Source organism: Lemur catta, chromosome 24 (genome assembly GCF_020740605.2).
Source record: "Lemur catta isolate mLemCat1 chromosome 24, mLemCat1.pri, whole genome shotgun sequence".
Lineage (NCBI taxonomy): Eukaryota > Metazoa > Chordata > Mammalia > Primates > Lemuridae > Lemur > Lemur catta.
Window position 1 is genome coordinate 4,983,679 of NC_059151.1, and position 22,281 is coordinate 5,005,959.

General features: G+C 41.4%; 1 long non-coding RNA gene across 1 annotated transcript; it reads left to right on the plus strand.

The window, feature by feature from the left end:
- Positions 1-363: 363 nt before the first annotated feature.
- On the plus strand, positions 364-12,277 carry LOC123627318. Its single transcript, XR_006731240.1, has 3 exons — positions 364-504; positions 2,185-2,427; positions 12,214-12,277. It is a non-coding gene; the product is annotated as an uncharacterized LOC123627318 (long non-coding RNA).
- The last annotated feature ends 10,004 nt before the right edge of the window (positions 12,278-22,281 follow it).

A 22,281-nucleotide genomic window follows, 5' to 3' on the forward strand; every position in this document is an offset into this window, starting at 1 on the left:
GAGGCCGGCAGAGGCCTTGGAGTTTGCATGACATTTAAAATTGAATGGGCCTCAGCAGAGGCTTTGGGAGCAAAGGAATGGAAGCATCTGGTTTAGATTTTCCATCACGTTGGTTAACTGTGTAAAGAACAGGTAGAAGAGACTACTGGGAGACTGGTTAGGAGAATATGGCAGATGTAATTTAACATAAGGAGATGACATGGATTAAACTATGGTGACTGAAAGGACGGCCTTGCAAAAATAACAGGAAAATGCCTAATCGCGAAATTTCCCAGTAACAGTTAAAGATCAATCCTGTGAGCTCTCCCGCTAACAGGCACCCGGCGGGAGTTCTGTTTTGCACAACTGCTGAATAGAGCTGAGACCGGAGAAGAGATGTTAATCTTTCTCTTTAAAATTGGTTTTTGAGAATCTGCTTTGGCAGAGTTTCCGAGTAAACAGCAGGAGAACAGGGCTACAGCCTCAACCGTAATTCCTGGGGATAATCCCCCGCTCCAAGGAAAGGTGAGGAAAACAACTCTTGGACTTTGACATCCTGCCACCGCTTTTGTTATCAACTGACGGCCATCACTAATTTTTTCTCTTTGTCCCCATTAAAATCAGCCAGCCACTTGGCCTCAGCGCATCTCTTTCTTTGGGATGCCACACCCACTCCCTGCCTCTCTCTCTCTTTCCTCTCTCACTCTCTCATTCTCTCTCTCCTTCTAAAAAGATAAACTTTTGTACTTGTATATATCCTAATCTCTGCGTGAGAGACTTTTCTCCACCCCAGCTGTGAACGCCTGCTAGCCTTTCCACCCTAACAGTGATATCACGGAACATAAAGGAAAGCAGAGTGATTGGAGATTTTAAAGGTAAATGATTAACTTGTTTTGACGTTTTAGGTATTCTAGTGCAGGGACAACTGTTCTGAATCCAGCGCATTTAAGAATCTGGTTACAGACTGACTCTCACATCCATCGATGGCTCACAAATTCTAATAGTGACCTTGAGGATTATGATGTTGGACTGACATTGAACTTTCATAGACTTCCTGGAATTTTCTTTCTTTTTGTAACTTTTTTTGAAATATACCTACAGAAAAGTGCATGTATCCCAAGTGGACACAGCTGAATGAATTGTCACAGACTGAACACACTTTTGTTTCCAGCATCCAGATCAAGAAACAGAACATTATTAACACCTGAGAATCCCTCCGACCTGCCTTCCAGCCACTGCCTCCTTCCAGGAGTAGCCTGTGTGCTGACTTTCAACAACATAGTTTTCCCTACCTTTCTACTTGGTATATTTAAAATCACAAACTATGCATTCTTTTGTGTTTGGCTTCTTTAGGTCACCATTACACTTGTGATATCCTTCCATATTGTTGTACATAGTTGTAGATCATTCATTTTTTTTTCCAGTCTGTGAATATGCCATAATTTGTGAATTCATTCTTCTGATGGACATTAGGGTAGTTTGCAATTTGGAGCTATTACAGATAGTGCTACAGTGAACATTCTAGTACATGTCTTTTGGTGATGGCCTTTTCTTTTGATGGAGCATTTTGGTAGCTGAGTTACAATTAAATTTTTTAAAAAATCTGTTCATTCATAATGTAGTACCATGTACTGCAGTATCTCAGGCATTTGGACCAAAGTCTGGGGCAGATAATGAATGACTTTCATAGATGTAAGAATTTTTGGCAACAACAAGGAATTGTTGACGTGTAAAATATTTTGAATTATCCTTGAAGCTTTGACCTTCTTTATAAACATTTGCAAACTGCATGCCCAGTGTCTGAGAACATCGTGACATTGCCATATCCTTTTACTATAATAGACTATAACCCACACTCATATGATAAACAAAGCCAGTTAGACTGTCCTGAAGAATATCTTTCATACTAACACAGTCCTTGGAATTACCTTTGAAGATCATAGCATTTCACACCCTACCACTGCTCATTAAAAATAAAGTCAGCAGTTTACTTCTTTTGAATTCTATACTTCTGCTTTTTGAATTTCTGAAACATAGCTAAATATATTACAAAAAGAATTCACCACGAGGCTGAATTGGCATGACAGATCACTGCATAACGTCCAAAAGAATCAAGCGGATAGAGCACTCCATACCTTCACTAAGCTGAGCTGCTTCTTTTTTCAGTTTATATTTTAATTAATTAATTAATTTTTTTTTTTTTAGAGGCAGAGTCTCCCACTATTGCGCAGGCTGGAGTGTAGCGACCATTCACAAGCATGATTATAGCACCCTACAGTCTTGAACTCCTGGGTTCAAGTGATCTTCCTGCCTCACCGGATTAGCTGCGACCACAGCTGTGTTTCACCACATCCAGCACAGTTTATATTTTACAGAATTGAACCATTTGCTGAAAACCAGTGGCTTTCAGGAAATTATATCCAAAACAGATCAGAAGGCTTTGGATAGGTGAGTGGTGTGGGCTCTTATAAAATAAAAAGTGAGGCCCTATGAGTCTTGAGTAACCCATTTGACATTTAGGCTAATGAACCACTAGAATTCTACCTATTTTCCTGATTAGTTATCAATCCTTCTGGGAACCAAAAGCTGTGCAATAATGAATTGATAATTGTATTAATATTCACTAATGAATAATTAATTTGTTTCTTATTAAAAATTTGGAGATGAATATTTTTGTATACTCAGAATCAGCAATTCTTCAGGTAAGTATCTGTATGCTACTTTTGGCCTCATGCCTAAAACATGGTCTTGGGACACTAGGATGTATTTTTCCACAGTTCAGGCTGTTCTGTTCTCAGTTGCCAGCCCAGATGTCCCTTCTCGGTGTCACCAGTATAATTGCCAAAACACTGACATAAAGAATTTTTCAATCTTGTCCTCATACCCAATTAAACTTGCAGTAATTATTTTATTTTAAAATATGATTGTTCCTTGCTCCCAACCCTGCATAATTTATCCCCACTCACATGGAACAAGTAAACTTCGATTAGTAGCAGTGGTACAGAGATTTGAATTATCTTTCCATTTCCATCTCTGATTATTTGACTCTTATTCTACTTGAAATATTTATTCAAGTACTTAATTTCACTAAGCATCACTTTCTCATCAGAGGTATTGTGAGGACAACTGCATTTTGTAAATGTATTTTGTAAGAAAGGTTATAATCAAAATTGCATTTTGTTATTTAAATCACAAAAGCTCGATATCAAGAAATGAAATGTGATAGTCATTATTAGCTCTGTTTGCCAAATATTTCCTGCTGTCCGTCACCCAGGCAGTTCCTGGCCCCCTTGTGGGTGGTGTCAGGGGAGGGCACACACCTGTGGCTAGTTCCACTTTCAATGAATTGTGCGTGGAAGTGACAGGGTCATTTCTGAGTTTGAGCATCTCATGTCCCTATGCAAGACCCTCCAAGGCTCACTTTCCCCTGCCATTGCAACCAACGATGTTCCAGATAATGGCTCCTTCAATCTGGGCACCTGAATGACTATGAAGAAGACAATCCTGCAGCCAGCCTATGATGGCCATGTGGCATGAGCCAGAAACAAACGTTTGTTGTTTTAAGACAGTATCTATTTTGATATTGTTTGTTACTGCATCTTAAACTAACTTCACCTAGCCTTTCTCAAAGGATGCAAATATTAACTCCAACTTAAAGCCATTTGCTTGAATGGCTGGGGGGTGCAATTTTAACCTAAGAGAAATTGTCATTCATTTATTCACTAAATATTCATGAAGTGTATACTATATATGAGGCACTACATTAGGTTCTGGGTTTATGGCAATAAATGAACAATATAAACATGGTCTCTGTTCTTATGAAAATTGAGAGGGCCAGAGGGAGACAATACACATATATCTAAGCAGGATGAATGCTACAATTGGGGAAGTGTCTATATAGTGTTTTGCTGAATATTATATGAGGCTACCAAGAAAAAATGGAGAAAGAGAAAACAAATTTTTAACTTTTTCTTTTTTAAGATCCAGGATCTTGCTATGTTGCCCAGGCATGTTTCTAACTTTTTTTCTTTTTTTCTTTTTTTTTGAGACAGAGTCTCACTCTGTTGCCCGGGCTAGAGTACCGTGATGTCAGCCTAGCTCACAGCAACCTCAAACTCCTGGGCTCAAGCGATCCTCCTGCCTCAGCCTCCCGAGTAGCTGGGACTACAGGCATGCGCCACCATGCCCGTCTAATTTTTTCTATATATTTTTAGTTGTCTGGCTAACTTATTTCTCTTATTTTAGTAGAGACAGGGTCTCGCTCTTGCTCAGGCTGGTCTGGAACTCCTGAGCTCAAACCATCCTCCAGCCTCAGCCAGCCTCCCAGAATGCTAGGATTACAGGCGTGAGCCACCACACCCGGCCTGTTTCTAACTCTTAAGAAGTATCTTGAAAACATAGAAAATATACCTTACACTTGAGTCTGGAGGCCTCTAGGGCTCCAACATTGCTTTTGACCAATGTGGGTCCTCAGGCAAGTAACTAACTTCCCTGCGCCTCTGTTTCATCATCTGTACAAGTAGCACTAAACAGAACCTGCACTGGCTGACTTACATAATTACTGCAAGAACCCGATTAGGTAGAGAATATCTGTCCCATAAAAATAAGCAGCGTTATTATTCTTTGAAGATTTTACGATGCATTGAAGAAGCCCATAAATACGCAGTTTAAAAAAATAATGAAAACACTTGGAAACCCCATTAAGCAACAGATAAACAAATTGAAATTAATATTGTACCTTCTAGCTGTGGGAAATGGTACAGAATGACACAGTGAAAATTATACCTTTGATAAGCTAAAGCTCAGTGTTTATTGCCAGGCAACATCTGCTAATGTACTGCTGTGAGTATATGGCTGAAAGAGGCCAAAAATTTCCTTGTCATCCTCATAAAGAATATGCAATAAATATTCTTCTTGTCAGTAGAATGAAGTGAATGTATAAACATCTAGTTTTATGCAAGTGGACAACAATACAAAAATGCACACAGTTCTAAGAAAAACTGTTGTTGTCCTTGAAAACTGTAATATTAGAAGTGTGTACGCTTATGACTTGTCGGAAATGATATCTGATTTTTAAACTCACTGCTCTCTTCTGAGTTTCCTTTAGATTAGAGTTTGACACGTCAAGATAACATTGTAAGAGATGATGAAAGGCATGTTTGTCACCGATTGCCAAGCAACCAAGCCCATGATTTTATTGGCCTGCACGAACACACCTCCTTGTTTTCTACCGAGTGGGTGTAGGTGCTGAACTGATTTTCTATTGGTCAGTTTCTCTTCCAATGGCAGAAAAGAAAATATTATCTTTCCTGCTAATTAGCATACTCTGGGAAAGTTACCAACTGTGTTTCTATTCCCTAGCAGTGTTAAATATAGGCTTTAAAACTGGGGTTAGTTTTATAAGTCATTTTGGCTTCGAGGGATCTAGGTTGTATACACAAAAATAAGTCCATAAAAAGTTTTAAAATTCAAATAAACTAATAGCACATAATGGTTATGCTATGAGAAGTATGCAAAAGAGATTTTTTTTTTTTTTTTTTTTTTGAGACAGAGTCTTGCTCTGTCACCTGGGCTAGAGTGCCCTGGCGTCAGCCTAGCTCACAGCAACCTCAAACTCCTGGGCTCAAGCGATCCTCCTGCCTCAGCCTCCTGAGTAGCTGGGTAGCTTCTTTGTAGATGGAAGCCCACTCAGAGGGAGCCCAGCCATCCCAACTGGCTTGGCTCAGCTCCCAGGTGACTCTATAGCTGAATGTAACTTCATGAGTGAGCCCAGGCCCAGGTGAGAGCAGCAAAAAAAACCCATTATCCAACCTGCTGAATTGTTACATTGTTGTTTTAAGCCACTCAATTTGGGGATGGTTTGGGATGCAACAATAGATAAATAATCCATATGGCGAAACCCAAAGTCAAGAGGCAGGGAAGTATGCTCTGCATAAGACAAGTATGTGGACACAGGAAGAGTGGAGATTTGAAACCAACAATTCAATCCACCCTCGTGTCTAATATCTGAATTTTAATTACTTTTACTGTAGATTGATCTTCAGTTGTTAGTGGCTTCTAACATATTAAATCTGTTTTCTAGCTCCCCAACCCTTTCTATTTTTGTAATAGCTTATCTCCAATTCTTCCCTGCTGGTACTCACATGCTATTCCTCTGTCAAGAGATGAAATCTATTTATGTACATCCTTCAATCTGGGCTGGAGTGTGACTGCTCTGATCTCAGCAACAGAGCGATAGTCTGGCTCAAAAAAAAAAAAAAGAAACAGCTAGAGGGACCACTCTCCCACTTCATCCAGGTCTCTGATCATTTATCAGTGTATTTGAAGGATCTTCTCTCCTCACCTGCCTGAAATAACTCTCCCTCCCCACCTACCCGCTTGCCAATCCCCATCTTCAGAGCACTTATCAGCACCTGAGATGTTTACTCATTTATTTATTTATTATTTATGTATTTATTTACTTATGTCTGTCATTCCCCAGACTGGGAGGAGGTGGACCTTCGTTTTATAAATTGCAATACCCCTAGCACCTAGAGCAGAGCCCAAGTGCTCGAATATATTTTTGTTAAATGAATTAGTGAATAAGTGAATGAATAAATGAATAAAGAATCCTCAGTTTCCTTCAGCAGCCTTGGCTGCACTGAGGACTGTCCTATGGGAAATGACGTCGAGGAAACACCATGCAAACTTGGCTGCTATCAGAGAATTCCAGGGGACATTAGTGGGCCTACCTCTGAGTCATGAAAGCAGAAAAGAAAATAGAACTTAAAATTAATCTCAATACTTCTGTTCTCCCTTCATATCATTGTTTCTGCTGCTTTCCTCTTGTTTAGGGAAACATTAGGCCTTTTATAGCCTTCAGTGCTTGCTGTTCTTTAAACATTGTGTGGCATAGAACAGTGGGACTGACCAGAAGCCTCAGATCCACTGAAGCCTTAATTGTTGGTGCAGAGAGAGCTGCCTAATTCTCTCTAAATAGTGCTTTTGAAAATCCGTAATCCCTGGAGAAATATGTCTACCTGGGTTTCCTCTCTAGGTTTTCTTCATCACCCCAGTGGTCTCCTTGATGTGTGTGTGTGTGTTTATTTCAAAGTATTACGGGGGTCCAAATGGTTTTGGTTCATGGATTGCTTTTGTAATGCTTGAGTCACAGCTGTAAGTGTGCCCATCACCCAAATAGTGTTCACTGTACCCATTAGGTAGTTTGTCCCCACTTCCGTCCTCCCCACGCCCCCTGTTTGATTTCCACTGAGTTTTACATTCCTCTGTGCATGCGTGTGTTCATCAGTTAGTTCCAATTTAATAGTGAGTACATGTTGTGTTTGTTTTTCATTCTTGGGATACTTCACTTAGGATAATGGTCTCCAGTTCCATCTAAATTGTTGCAAAAGGCATTAATTCATCCTTTTTATGGCTCAGTAGAACTCCGTTGTTCCACCCCACATTTTGTTAATCCACTCATGAATTGATGGGCATTTGGCTTGGTTCCATATCTTTGCCATTGTGAATTGTGCTGAGATAAACATTTGGGTACAGGTGTCTTTTTGATAAAATGACTTATTTTTCCTCTGGGTAGATATTCAGGAATGGGATTGCTGGATCAAATGGTAGGTCTACTTTTAGTTCTTTGAGGAATCTCCATACTGTTTTCCATAAGGGTTGTACTAATTTGTAGCCCCACCAATGGTGAATAATATAAGTGTTCCTTTATCTCTGTATCCACACCAGCATCTATTGATTTTGGACTTTTTAATAAAAGCCATTCTAACAGGGGTAAGGTGATACCCAGGAGTATCCTATGAGTAGTGGTGGAAGTGGTTCCATTTCTTATATTGAAGCTAAGCTAAGAGGTAACGTGCCCACAAAAATATTTGTAAAACATAATCTGATAAGGGGCTTGTATTCAAGATATATAAAGAATGCTTGAAACTCAATAATAAAAAAAGAAATAATCCAATTAATAATGGGTGAAGGATCTGAACAGATAGTTCTCCAAAAGAGATATACAAGGCCAGGTTCAGTGGCTCACACCTGTAATCCCAGCACTTTGGGAGGCCAAGGCAGGAGGATCATTTGAGGTCAAAAGTTTGAGACCAGCCTGGGCAACATATTTAGACCCCATCTCTAGAAAAAATAAAATAAAATATATATATTTTTAAAAGATATACAAATTGACAACAAGCTCATGGAAAGATGCCCAACATCATTCGTCATTAGGGAAATGCAAATAAAAAAACCATGATGACATACTTCACACCTACTAGGATGGCTATAATTTAAAAAGAGGGACATTAACATGTTGTGGTATAATATGAAATACATTTGCTTTTTGTCCCTAATTCCTATCACAGAGCACCTAAAACCCCTGGAATCTCCTGAGTGATAGGACTATCTTTTTTTACTCATAATGAACCCCTTTGGATGATATCTGAGACTATGACAATGATGGGACTTAGGGTGGGGCCCCTAGAAAGCCTCAGCATGGGGCTGATCACCAGAAAGACCAAGTGGTTAGAGATTTGGAACTTTCGGTCCCACTCTCTGACCTCTGGAAGGGAGTTGGTAGACTGGAGATCAAGCTCCATAGAACTATTTGTCTTTACTATATTTACTCTCCTGCCAGTGTAGATGATACCTGAGGTATTATACTAATCCATTCATTTACTAATTCACTCACTGGCCACATAGTAAACATCTTTGATGTCCTGGCTGGTGAGGATCTCTCTGGGTAAACAAAGAAATCTGCACAGTCTGTGTCATCGAGTAGCTCCCAGTCTATGGAGAAAGACAGACTCATAAACACGTAATGCCAGCACACCCTGTCCTGAGTAAAGGCCAGGCTATGTATCAAGCGAAATAGAAACAGAGAAGGAAATGACTAACTTCGCCTGGGGCTGCTGAGAAGGACTTCATAGAAGAGAAAATTTTTTTATTAGTGTCTTGAAGGCTAAATAGCCACTCATTAGTTAAAGAATTATAGGAAGATCAATCCCGAGAAAGGAAAGGAAACATGGGTGGGCCCAGAGTCACACCAGTGCAAGGTGGATACTGGCAATGATGATGTCATGGGTGGGGAGTAGCAGGACTTGAGAATGAGAGGTTGAGTTGGAAACAAAGAATCGATATTGATCATACTCAGCAGGGTTTAAGCTGGGGAGTAATGGATACACATCTGTATTTCTAGAGACTCTCTGGCACCATCTTGAAGGACATCAAGGCTAGAAGATGATGAAGAAAGGAAGAACAAGGCAGCAGCTATTGCAGGGATCTAAGCGAGAGTTAATGAATCAGCTAAGGCATTGGAGGGGAGAGGGATATTTAGGAAGAGGAATCAACAGAACTTGATTAAGTTTGGGGAGAAAGGAGTGATTGAGTGACCCGGTAGATAATGGCGACAACCAAAATAGTATCTCATATTCTACACGATTACCTTTTAGCCAGCATCTGCTCAGAGTACAAAGCAGCACCAGTTGAACTCTGCAGGCCCAGATAAACAACAGCTAACTCATGCAGAGCTACCTATCTCTTAGACATTGTTTCAGTTATGGAAATGGATTAATTCAGTTAATCCACACAACAACTCCATAAGGCAGACAGGACGATATCCCCATTTTACAGATGTGGAAATCAGTTCAATGCAAAGAGAGGTGAATTGTATTACCCAAGGTGATGCGGCCAGTAAGTGGCTGATGTCAGGTTTCAAACACAGGCAGTCTGTCCTCACGCTGCTTTTTCAGAGGCCTGGGGGGAAAGTGGAGCTCTGTGCTGGGGGTGGGGCTGAGGGATTCAGCACATGCCAAGACAAACCTTCCTACCAATCCCAGTTAAAAATCTCTTTCCCTTCCCAACGTTTGCACTCACCCTGGTTGTGCAACCCTCCCTGAGTCTAGAGGCTGTTGCCTCTGCCCTGTTCTGCCTAAAAGCTTCCTCCTTCTGCCTGGCAGTTTCTGTGCCACGTGGCTCTGGGAATGTCACCCTCTTGGCCTTGCCCCACACCCCTAGGAGAAGTGAAGTCCCCTCCAGATTGGTCTGTTTTTTTTTTTTCCTGGAGGAAAACAAACACTGCATTCAATTTGGGGGGAAATGGGAGGAGGAACAGAATCTGGGCATGTAAAGGAGCTACAATGTTGCGTTTGGTTTGACACTTGTTTTGTTTCTGGTGTGTCAGGGACAATCAAGGGAAAATGAGAAGAGACACCACAGGGAGAGGAAGCCCGAGGAGGTTTGAAATTACCAAATGTTTGGTTTCAGACACTTCACAGGAGTATTCGAACAGCATCTCTCTGGCTATTATTAATATTTCTAGCATTTTGGAAAGCAGCCCTTGTACACAGCTAAATGTTTTTTCTAAGTAACTTTTGAAAAGGAAACTAAACCAATCATGTATCACTGGCCAAGATTTTGAGCCTTTTTTTTTTTTTTTAAAAAAAGAGGATTTGTTCTGAAAATAGTTTGTGATGCACCTTCTGAAACTTCAAAGTTTAAAGACCCATGTAGGACCATATATCAGAATGTGTACAAAAAAATTGGTAATCACCTATATGTAAATGTTGTCATTTTCATTTTAAGTTTTTCATGATTATGAAAATAGTGCATGTTGACTATAGACTACTTTTTTTTATGTCAACCTGAAAGGAGAAGACTGAAGCACAAAATGTGATTTAAAGAGTTTATTTGAGCCAAAGTAAGGACAGCTGCCCAGAAGACTCAAGACTCCAGTAACCTTAGTTCTGATTTCCACTTGGCTTTTATTACAAGCAGGTTTTTAAAGGCAGAAAAGGGGCTCTGGGGAGTGGACTGATACAAAGTAGCTTGTCAGAAATGCTCACTGGTTTGCAGAAAGATCATTTATGAGTGATTGGCTATACATTGTTAAGCTACAGGGTATGGTTTGGCTGAGATTGGGTCCATTCAGTCAGAGAGGGGCTTAGGATTTATTTCAGTTCACATCTGTTTTAGGATCTAATTCAGGACATCTTAATACATTTAGTTACTTTACCTTTTAAATTACATTGTTTCGTTGCCTCTCTGTGAAAGATGGTGGGAATGGGAAGGGGTTAGAGACAGAACACGTACTAATTCATCGGAGATTGAAGGAAGTCAAACTATTTCACCCGAAAATATATTTCTTGACATAGTTCAAGATAGCTATTCAGAAGGGCCGGGAATATTAAGAATAGCTGAAAAGCTGTCTTTTGTAGGGGAGATTGGCCTCTGTACAGAAAATCTGCACTGATGTAGCCAGGCTTTATCCGAGGCCCTCCATTGTCAATCTGGGAAAGATTAACTGAGAATCTCACACCTTTAAAGGTCTGAAAGATTCACCATCTATTCTCTCAGGGGGCTGCAACCTGTGGGGTTTCATGTGCATAACAAGACCACCTTTGCAGATGGTTCTTCAAGACCACCTTTTCGAGGGTATGTGGGTTAGCACACCTAACCCCACATCATTCAACGGTCAATGGTAATTGTTCCTTACCTGCTGTCCCTAATGGAGTTACTGTCATATATATATATTTTTAAAATTACCTATGACACCCAGTCTAGTGATTTACAGAGTGGATACTTGATACACAATTACTGAATGAATAATGAATGATGACGGTAACTTCATAAATTAGGGAAAACTGTTCTCTTTCTCCATACCTTCTCTAAGAAGGCTACAGAAAATCAGTAGCTACGTTCAAAAATTCTACTCATCGATCTTCCATCCTATGAGCCACACTTAGAGATGAATACTGACCAATGGAAGTATTCACCAGCTGCCCCCAGGTGTGAAGTGTTGAAAACATGATAAATAAAAAGTAATCGAAGAAAGAAGAAAATTAGGATTTAGGGCAGAAAATATTACTGTCTTCAAATATTTGAAGTGGCTGGGAACCGGGGCACAAATCAGGCCAATACATTCAGACTGAAGTTCTTCTGACAGTAAAGACCTCTAACAATGAGGGCCGTCAGTGATAAAACCAGCTGCCTGGAACTCCCTGAGCTTCTCTTTCTGGGAGGTGCCGCGGCAAAGGTAGAACCCAAAGAGCATTTGATGGAGAATCTGTAGAACACATTCCTGCATTAGATGGAGAAGGTCTAGAATTCAGATATCTGGCCTTTACAAAGGTCTTCTGCCACCTCGAGAACATTAAGTTTTCAGATGCTTTTTAAGCATTCTAATAATCACAGAAAATTTTAAGAATATTTTTTATTCCACTGACCTCTGCTTGTTGTTTAATGAAGCAGTTACAGACGAAGAGTTCTCCCCACCTCTTGCTCCAGTGCAATGCTGACGGACAAGGCCGCCAGGTAGGCCAAAGGTGTGGCCCTGCATTTGATTAGGACAGGGCCCAGCATGGGATCGTCCAACATATGCCCTGCATTCTGCTCAAAGCCAACCTTAGGGCTTTATCAGCAAAACCTTTGCTCTAGTATGTGTGCATGTTTGTGTGCGTATGCGTTTGTTTAATTTTTGCTTGTTGTCTTTGGGTGGTGGCTGATTCATTAATGACATAAGACCTTTACATCAGAACTAAACACTGTGTTTGGTAAAAGGATAGAAGGACTCCCTGAATCAGTTTCTCAGAATGCTGTACTCATGCATAGTCCTGGGTCCCACCCAGACTTACTCAATCAGACTCTGGGCATTGGGCTCAGGAATCTGCTTTTTAACAAGCAACCCTAGGTACTAATTGTGAGCTTGAAAATTTGAGGGCCATAATGTTAGGAGGTAGCAGGAGGGCAATGAGAAGAACTTCCCTCCCCTCAATACAAACACTATCTCTTTGGAGAAAACCACAGACTGTTCTCAGATGTGAAAAAGCAGACTGGCCCACTAGGAAATGGTCCAGCTGAATTTTTTTCATTGCTAATTAACTGGTAAAACAATGCCTTTAATTAAAATTATAGACATAAAATTATATTTTAATTATTAAAGTGCTGGAAAGATATTTTAAATGATAATTATACAGTCCCCCATGTTATATAATGCCTTTGGCTTATTTTTAAAAAAATTTTTTGGCCGGGCACGGTGGCTCACGCCTGTAATCCTAGCACTCTGGGAGGCTGAGGCGGGTGGATCGCTCGAGGTCAGGAGTTCGAGACCAGCCTGAACAAGAGCGAGACCCCGTCTCTACTAAAAATAGAAACAAATTAGCTGGCCAACTAAAATATATGTAGAAAAAATTAGCCGGGCATGGTGGCGCATGCCTGTAGTCCCAGCTACTCGGGAGGCTGAGGCAGGAGGATCGCTTAAGCCCAGGAGTTTGAGGTTGCTGTGAGCGAGGCTGACTCCACGGCACTCACTCTAGCCCAGGCAACAAAGTGACACTCTGTCTCAAAAAAAAAAAAAAAAAATTTTTTTTTTAATGCCTTTGGTTTAAAAGAATCGAGAAAAAAATATGGGGCACTTGACATATTTAGAGTCTTCAAACAATATTATTAATTATCCATGTTGAAATCTTCTGCAATCATCAAGAAGAATGAGAAACACGGGAAAGTAAGCGACTTGCCCTGCAAGCTCACAGTGACAAAATCTCTTATACCCACACTGGAAACCAAGCCAAAGTTTCAGTGGGAAAGCTATGCGATACTTCTCATTTTACACTGGCACTTCGCATCTCCAAATGGGCACTGTTCCAGGTCGTAGAAAGTAAGCTAAGCTGTGCATGAGAACAAGTCCCGAGATGGACATTTTGTTTTAATTAGGACATGGGCCCGTTCATCAGGACATATCTCCAACCAAGTGGCCTTTGGAAGAGATTGCTACCCATAATCTGACCTATTAGACATACCCTCACCAATCACGACTAAAAACTTGAAATGGACATCAAAAGCCTGGAACTTTCAATGAAAAGACAACTTCCACTGAGAAGATTAATATCTTGATACTTAGGGTTTTAAAGAAGCACAGAACAGCTAGCACATCTGCATCTCAGGATTGCGTTTCAGAAACTCTTGTTCTAGTTTTGGCTTTGATTGCTAATTTCTGCCAAGTATTTGACCTTGCTGTGTCTCTCCTTTCTGAGTATGCAATAATGGCAATTATGTTCATTATTATCTACGTTCTAGGGGTACCCATTGTGAAGAATTTGCAAAAAAAAAAAAAAGTACTATGAAAATGACAAGAGACCATATAAATAGCAATAATTTTTCTTGTGTTTTTATTTATTATTTTATTTATTTTATGTTGCCCAGGCTGGAGTGCAGTGGTTATGCACAGGTGCGTCATTGTGCACTGCAACCTCAAACTCCGGGGCTCAAGCGACCCTCCTGCCTCAGCCTCCGCAGTAGCTGGGACTATAGGTATGTGACACTGCACCCAGCTTTCTTGTGTTGTTAATTAGCAGTTTGCTCCACTCTCAATCTATGTTTTTCTTTCTTTGTCTCTATTGCTATTACTGGAACTTATTATATGTGGGCCAAAGGCTTATTTAAACATTCTGTTGTCACTGAGAGCCAAATTGTTCCTCAACATAGCAAGGTACTGTGTGTCCAGAGAAGAGAATTTTCAGGTAAACAGGCATTGGTAGATAAGAATGCTATAAGACTTTTTTAAAACTTTGCTTAGGATTAAAAATTAGAAATATTATCTTGGATCATGATGATAAAATGCAGGAGGTAAATATGGAAAGACTAACCGTCAACCTCAGTTGTCCAGTATACTTTAGATGAGATTTTGTGGATTGCAGTTTTAAAAACTCTTGTATTGAAGTATGGCATATATACACACACATTCTGAGGGAAACTACACAGGCAAACTCAAAAGAGTCTCTCCTCTGCTCTGATTCAACAACAAGCAACACAGAAGACTTCAAAGTGACCAAATGTGTAGAAGTTTTCCCCCACACACCAAGCAAGCCATTAATTCTGCAAGGAACACCAGCTGGGTGTTCTCCAATTCAATTCTGATGTTATCCACTTGGAGATTGCATCAGCTCCTGCAGGCTGAGGGCTCAGTCCCACGGGACTGCCCGCTGCACCTCTCCCCCACCCCCACCAGACACCAGTTGCAAGTCTGGACCTCCAGAACCTCTGACCGACCTCTTGCAAGTTGGAGTGCCCACAGTCTCCTCTTTGAGTTTGATTCATTTGCTAGAGAGGTTCACAGAACTCAGGGAACAATGTTTGCAGGCTTATTGTAAAGGAGCTTACAAAGGCTACAGATGAAGAGATGCACAGGGCGAGGTATAAGGGCAGTGGGGCTCCCAGACCCTCCCCAGGTGCCCCACCCTCTAAGAACCTCCAGGTATTCAGCTGTCTTCTTGGGCTTTTTGTGGAGACTTCATTACATAGGCATGATTGACAACCGTGTAGAAATATGCTTGGACAAAAAGGGTACTATCTAAGACCAACAGGCTGAGTGGAGAGTCCAGCAGGGCCTCTTCGGATTCTTCCTGGCCTCTCTGTGCAGTGTTCCTTCCTCCAGGGAATGAGACAAAACCCCTTCTGAAATGAGGGACTTATGACCTACAATCAGACTAAGTAGGTCATAGAATTTTTTTTTTTTTTTTTTTTTTTTTGAGACAGAGTCTCGCTCTGTTGCCCAGGCTAGAGTGCCATGGCATCAGCCTAGCTCACAGCAACCTCAAACTCATGGGCTTAAGCGATCCTCCTGCCTCAGCCTCCTGAGTAGCTGGGACAACAGACATGTGCCACCATGCCTGACTAATTTTTTCTATATATTTTTAGTTGGCCAGTTCATTTCTTTCTATTTTTAGTAGAGACGGGGTCTTGCTCAGGCTGGTTTCGAACTCCTGACCTCGAGCGATCCACCCGCCTCGGCCTCCCAGAGGGCTAGGATTACAGGCATGAGCCACCGTGCCCGGCCTAGACTAAGTAGGTCATAGAATTTTTTTACAGCCAGCTCTCAGACAGAAAGGTGCGGGAAGATTCCTGCCTTGGGGAGAAAAAGGAACAGGTGCTAGGAGGGCAGAGATAGAGAGGGAGAGATTGATTCTGATTTCTGAGGCTGCTTCTGAGGCCTAGAATGACCTAACACTATAAAAAAAAAAGACTGTAACAAGGGCTATGGGAGTTATGAGCCAGGAACCAGGAACAAAAATCAATATATATCATAATATTATACATACATAAATGTGCATAAGCTCAATTCACTAATCATTATAGAAATGCAAATTTAAATCATAATGAGATACCATCTTACTCCAGTCAGAATGGCCATTATTAAAAAGTCAAAAAACCAGAGATGTTGGCAAGGATGCAGAAAAAAGGAAATGCTTGTACACTGTTGGTGGAAATGTAAATTAGCACAACTTCCATGGGAAACAGTATGGAGATTTCTCAAAGAGCTAAAAGTAGATCTACCATTCAATCCAACAATTCCACTACTGGCTATCTACTGAAAGGAAAATAAATCATTCTATTAAAAAGATACCTGTGCTTGTATGTTTATCACAGCACTATTCACAATAGCAAAGATATGGGATCAACCTAAGGGTGCATCAACCAATGATTGGATAAAGAAAATGTGGTGTGTATGCCCCAGAATACTACTTAGCCATAAAAAAGAATGGATACCTGGAGGTTCCTAGAGGGCAGTGCACCTGGGGAGGGCCTGAGAGCCCGACTACCTCGCCCTGTGCATCTCTTTATCTGTAGCCTTTGTAATCTCCTTTACAATAAGCCTGCAAACATTGTTCCCTGAGTTCTGTGAACCTCTCTAGCAAATGAATCAAACTCAAAAAGGAGACTGTGGGCACTCCAACTTGCAACCGGTCGGTCAGAGGTTCTGGAGGCCCAGACTTGCAACTGGTGTCTGGTGGGGGTGGGGGAGGTGCAGCGGGCAGTCCCGTGGGACTGAGCCCTCAGCCTGCAGGAGCTGATGCAATCTCCAAGTGGATAACATCAGAATTGAATTGGAGAACACCCAGCTGGTGTCCGTTGCAGAATTAACGGCTTGCTTGGTGTGTGTGGGAAAACTTAAGACACATTTGGTCCAACACATCAGAAAAAAAAAAAAACCCATTAAAAAGTGGGCAAGCCCGGGCGCGGTGGCTCATGCCTGTAATCCTAGCACTCTGGGAGGCTGAGGCGGGCAGATTGTTTGAGCTCAGGAGTTGAGACCAGCCTGAGCAAGAGTGAGACCCCGTCTCTACTAAAAATAGAAAGAAATTATATGGACAGCTAAAAATATATATAGAAAAAATTAGCCGGGCATGGTGGCGCATGCCTGTAGTCCCAGCTACTTGGGAGGCTGAGGCAGGAGGATTGCTTGAGCCCAGGAGTTTGAGGTTGCTGTGAGCTAGGCTGACACCATGGCACTCACTCTAGCCCAGGCAACAGAGCGAGACTCTGTCTCAAAAAAGAAAAGTGGGCAAAATATGTAAACAGACATTTTTCAAAAGAAGAGAAACAAAAGGCCAACAAATATATAAAAATAAGTTCCACATCATTAATCATTAGGGACATCCAAATTAAAACCACAGTGAGATACCACCTTACCCTTGTCAGAACGGTCGTTATTAAAAAGCCGAAAAACATAGATGCAGTGGAAAGGGAACGCTTATACACTATTGGTGGGAATGTAAATTAGTACAACCTCTATGGAAATAATATGGAGATTTCTCAAGGAACTTTATAAACATAGACCTCCCATTTGATCCAGCAATCCCACTACTAGGTAGCTACCCAAAGGAAAAGAAGTCATTATATGAAAGCCACCTGCACTTGTATGTTTATTACAGCACAATTCACAATTGCAAAGATATGGAACCAGCTGATGTCTACCAACTGATGAATGGATAAAGACAAGGTGGTATATATATGCCATGGAGTACTACTCAGCCATCAAAAAGGATGAAATAATGTCTTTTGCAGAACTTGGATGGAACTGAAGACCATTATTCTAAGTGAAGTAATCCAGGTTCTCACTTATAAGTGGGAAAGCTGAGCAATGGGTATGCAGGATCATACAGAGCAGGGGGAGGGCAGGAGGGGTGTGCGGGATGAATAATTACCTATTGGGTACAATTTACACTATTCATCTGATGGGTATGTTAAAAAAGCCCAGACATCACCACTATGCAATTCATCCATATAACAAAAAAACATTTGTACCCCCTAAATCTATTCAAATGAAAAAAAAGGAAGCTATAAAAAGAAACAAGGGGAAAAAAAAAAAAGGTCATGTTGACTAATACTGACTAATACTGCCATCTAGAGTTAAAATTAAAAATTATCATTTCTTGTCTATAAGGAGAATATGAAAGGTCCTGGTTTGAGCAGGGTTTTTTTTCCCCCCACTGACTTGTGCCAGGCCATCCTAATTTTCTTGTCCATTTATGAAAAACCACTAGATGAATTTTCTACCTGGAAGTGAGTGGGATGGCAGTTGCAATATAATCAAAAGCTAAGCTAATAGATGGAGCCTGTTCCATTTTCCATTGTCCTAAGGGCTGGGAGCACAGAGTGTGGACTTTGAACTGAGAACAGTGGGGTTAAAGCAGGAGACAGTGTAGGAAGAAAAGGGCAATGGAGAACTGCAACACCCCTACCTCTTCCCGGATGTTGGTCTGGCTGATCCTCGAGGATTTCCCTCAGACCTCTTCTCCTCCTTCCTAACTGGTTTATTCTGAATCTCTCCTCAACCCCACTCACTCCAGGGCTGGTTGGTGGGAAGAGGGTTTGGATCTGGGATCCTCCACTTATCTTACTATTTATCTTGAGCAAATCACTTAAGTTTTCTGGGGCTTCAGTTATTCACATCTCTATGGGTGCATAATCTGCTTAGGGTGGTTGCTTAAATTGGGAAACGCATTGTGAAAGAGACTGACACGTGGTAGGCAGCAAGGAAATTTTCTTTTCTTTTCCTTCTCTCAGTCTCCTGCCCTCCATGAATCACTGTTAGGGGAAAATTAGTAAAGAAAAAATTTAGTATGAAATATTTCAAAATATTGCCATGAAATATTAGGTACAAATAACATGCAAAGTTTGATTTTAAAGATATGATGACTGTGAATTGCAATTATTTTTATTTTTACCTGGGTGTTCTCTGAGAAAGGGACACTCGATCATGTGATGCAATAAAAAGAAAAACCACGGGCTATTCCAGTACTCCTCTGCAAATTTGGGGCAAATGACTTCCACCTCTCCAAGCCCTCTTATGCCTGCTAGTCTATGATTATGAGGACACATGAACTAAAATAGCTGGAAGGATTTTGTAAACTCTAAAGTAAATACTGATGTGAATAATAATTATTATCTTTTGCTTGCTCCATGTTATATCTATTGTGGACATTCAGTAAAGATTTTTTTTTTTTGGTAGAGATGGGGTCTCACTATGCTGCCCAGGCTGGTCTTGAACTCCTGGCCTCAAGCAATCCTTCTGCCTCAGCCTTCTAAAGTGCTCGGATTAGAGGCATGAGCCACTACCCCAGGTGATTTTTAAAAAAATATTAACTGAAGATAGAATAATATGGCAGTGCAAAGTGAGATTAGTATTATTAATAAATTGGAGGAGGGATGGGTACAAAGGACAGCATTTGTTGTAAGAGCCTAGAGGGAGGAATAATTGATCTTGTAGAGTCCAAGAAAGGGTTCATAGAGATGAGATATTTGAGACACAGGTTTGTTTGTAAACAGAAATGGGAAAAAGGAAATTCCACACAGAAGATACAGAATGAGCAGAGACACAGATTTAGAAAAAAGCAAGTAGGAGGCCGGGCGCAGTAGCTCACGCCTGTAATCCTAGCACTCTGGGAGGCTGAGTCAGGAGGATTGCTTGAGGTCAGGAGTTCGAGACCAGCTTGAGCAAGAATTAGACCCCCATCTCTACTAAAAATAGAAAAATTAGCTGGCATCATGGTGCACACCTGTAGTCCCAGCTACTGGGGAGGCTGAGACAGAAGGATTGCTTGAGCCCAGGAGTTTGAGGTTGCTATGAGCTGGGCTGACGCCACGATACTCTAGCCTGGGCAACAGAGTGAGACTCTGTCTCAAAAAAAAAAAAAAAAAAAGGAAGTAGTTCATTGTCACTGTAGTCCGTGTGTGTGTGTGTGTGTGTGTGTGTGTGTGTGTGTGTGTGTGTGTTATATGTAATTGTTGATGAGATGAAGATGGAAAGGTTGGTTACAGGCAGATCATAGAGGCCCTTAAATTATACGCAAAGGATTTTGTTTTGTTTCTTTTTCTGTAGGCAACAGGCCGACAGCCATTTAGAAAGGTAAATGATATGATCAGGCTTATGTCTCCGTAGATAACGCCTATCAGAGGCTGGGAAGGGTGGGGGACAGGGAGATGAAGAGAGGTTGATTAGTGGGTACAAATATACAGTTAGATAGAAGAAATAAGACCTGGTTTTCAAAGGATCAGTAAGACAACTATAGTTAACATTATTCTATTGTACATTTCAAAATAGCTACAAGAGAATAATTCAAATATTCCTAGCATAAAGAAAAGATAAATATCTAAGGTGATGAATATCCCAATTACCCTGATGTGGTTATATGAATATATCAAATTATCACATGTACCCTGAAAATAGGGGCATCTATTATGTACCAAAGTTTGAGACATCTTTCAGAGAAATAACTTAATATGAAGACTCAGTATCTTATGTTGATAATACCGAACTCTAACAGTTTGTGCCTGAGGAAAAAAATAAACATTTAGTCAATTGCTATTCAGAAAAAGGTTATATATGGTATATAGGAAAATGAAACCAGAAATATAAATTCTATTCATTTACTGGCATTTTTGTCAATCCATTTATCCAGTATATCTTTCTTAGCATCTACCAAGTGCCGGATACTCCTGAGATAGAAAAACCAATAACATTTCTTCTTATCTTTAGAGAATTTAAAAGATGGTCATAAAGAGAGGTGAGTTGAGATTGTATGAATAGATTATATAATAAGAAGAAAATAATGCTGACGACGGCCAACACTGGCGAAGCTGCCAATGACCTCCATTTTGCCAAACCTCAATGACCTCCATTTTGCCAAACCTCAATGACCTCTATTTTGCCAAACCTAAAGCTCGGTGCTCCGTCTTACTTTGCTCCCCAGGCAGCTGACCGAGTTGATTCTTCCCTTATTCTTTACTTGTTCTGTGCACACCACCCCCTCTTGGTTTTCGTCCTCTAACTTCTGCTCTACTGTAGCCACACTCCCGCCCTGGGTAATCTCATTCAGCCATCTGGCTTTAAGTACTATCTCTGCACTGATGGCTCCCAAATTTTCTGACTCCACCCTGACTTCCCTCTCCAACTCCAGAATGGTTTATGCTGTTGCCTCCAAGTGTAGCAAGCATCTCACAGTTGTCATTACGGACCTATAGTACTTCGGATCCACGGCCCCAAACCTACACCACCCTCAGGGCTTCCCATCCCAGTAGAGGATACCACGGTTCACACAGTTGCTCAGGCCGACCTTGGAGTCATCCTTACTCCCTTTCCTTCTTTCCCCTACTTCCAATCCATCAGCAGATCTTTCTTTCCAACCACATCTTGGATTTGGTCACTTTTCCTCTCCTCGCCTGTAGGATGTCACCTTAGTCCAAGTATCATCCTGACCTGGGCTCCTTCAGCAGCCTCTGCCAACTGGCTTTCTGCTTCCATTTTTGTCCCATTGCTTTCCACATGGTCAGAATGATTATTTCAAAACCAAAGTCAGATCATGGCACTTCTCTGTTCTAAACCTTCCAACTGCTTCTTTTTATTCTCTGCCCGTAGGTATGGTCCTGGTGCATTCCTTCATTCCCCACCTCTCAGCTCTTTGCTCAAATGTCACCTCATTAGAGAGAGCTTCCCTGATGTCTCAAAAACACTAGTGCCTTCTGTCTCCACCCTCTAGTTCCCGTTTTATTTTTCTTCGTGTTGCCACTTGATATCATGCTATGTATTTGTCTATTACGCCATTGTATTTCCAGTGCTAAAACCTGTACGGAAGAGGGTAGGCACTCAGGTGCTTTTATGAAGCACGCTAGGCATTACCGTAACACTTTACATATTATCTGTCAAGGTATCCTAACATATTAGGTTTGCTGCGCGCCGCCCCTATTTCACAGATGTGACGGCTGAGGCACAGAATCGCTGGGTAACCTGACAAAGTGGCATGGCTCACAAGTGGCTTAATTAGGATGTAAATCCAGGTACTTTTCCGCCAGAGTCCTCTCTGCCCTGCAGCACTGGGAGCTCAGGCGGTGGGTGGGGTGTCGAGATGACTTGGGGCCCGGACTGCGCTCCGGGGCGAGTGGCAGGCGGGGGTGGCAGGGTGGTGGCGGTGGAGGGCGAGGCCAGAGGGCGGCTGGACCACGCAGCGCCGGATTTCCAGGAAATCGGTGCACAGTAGTCAC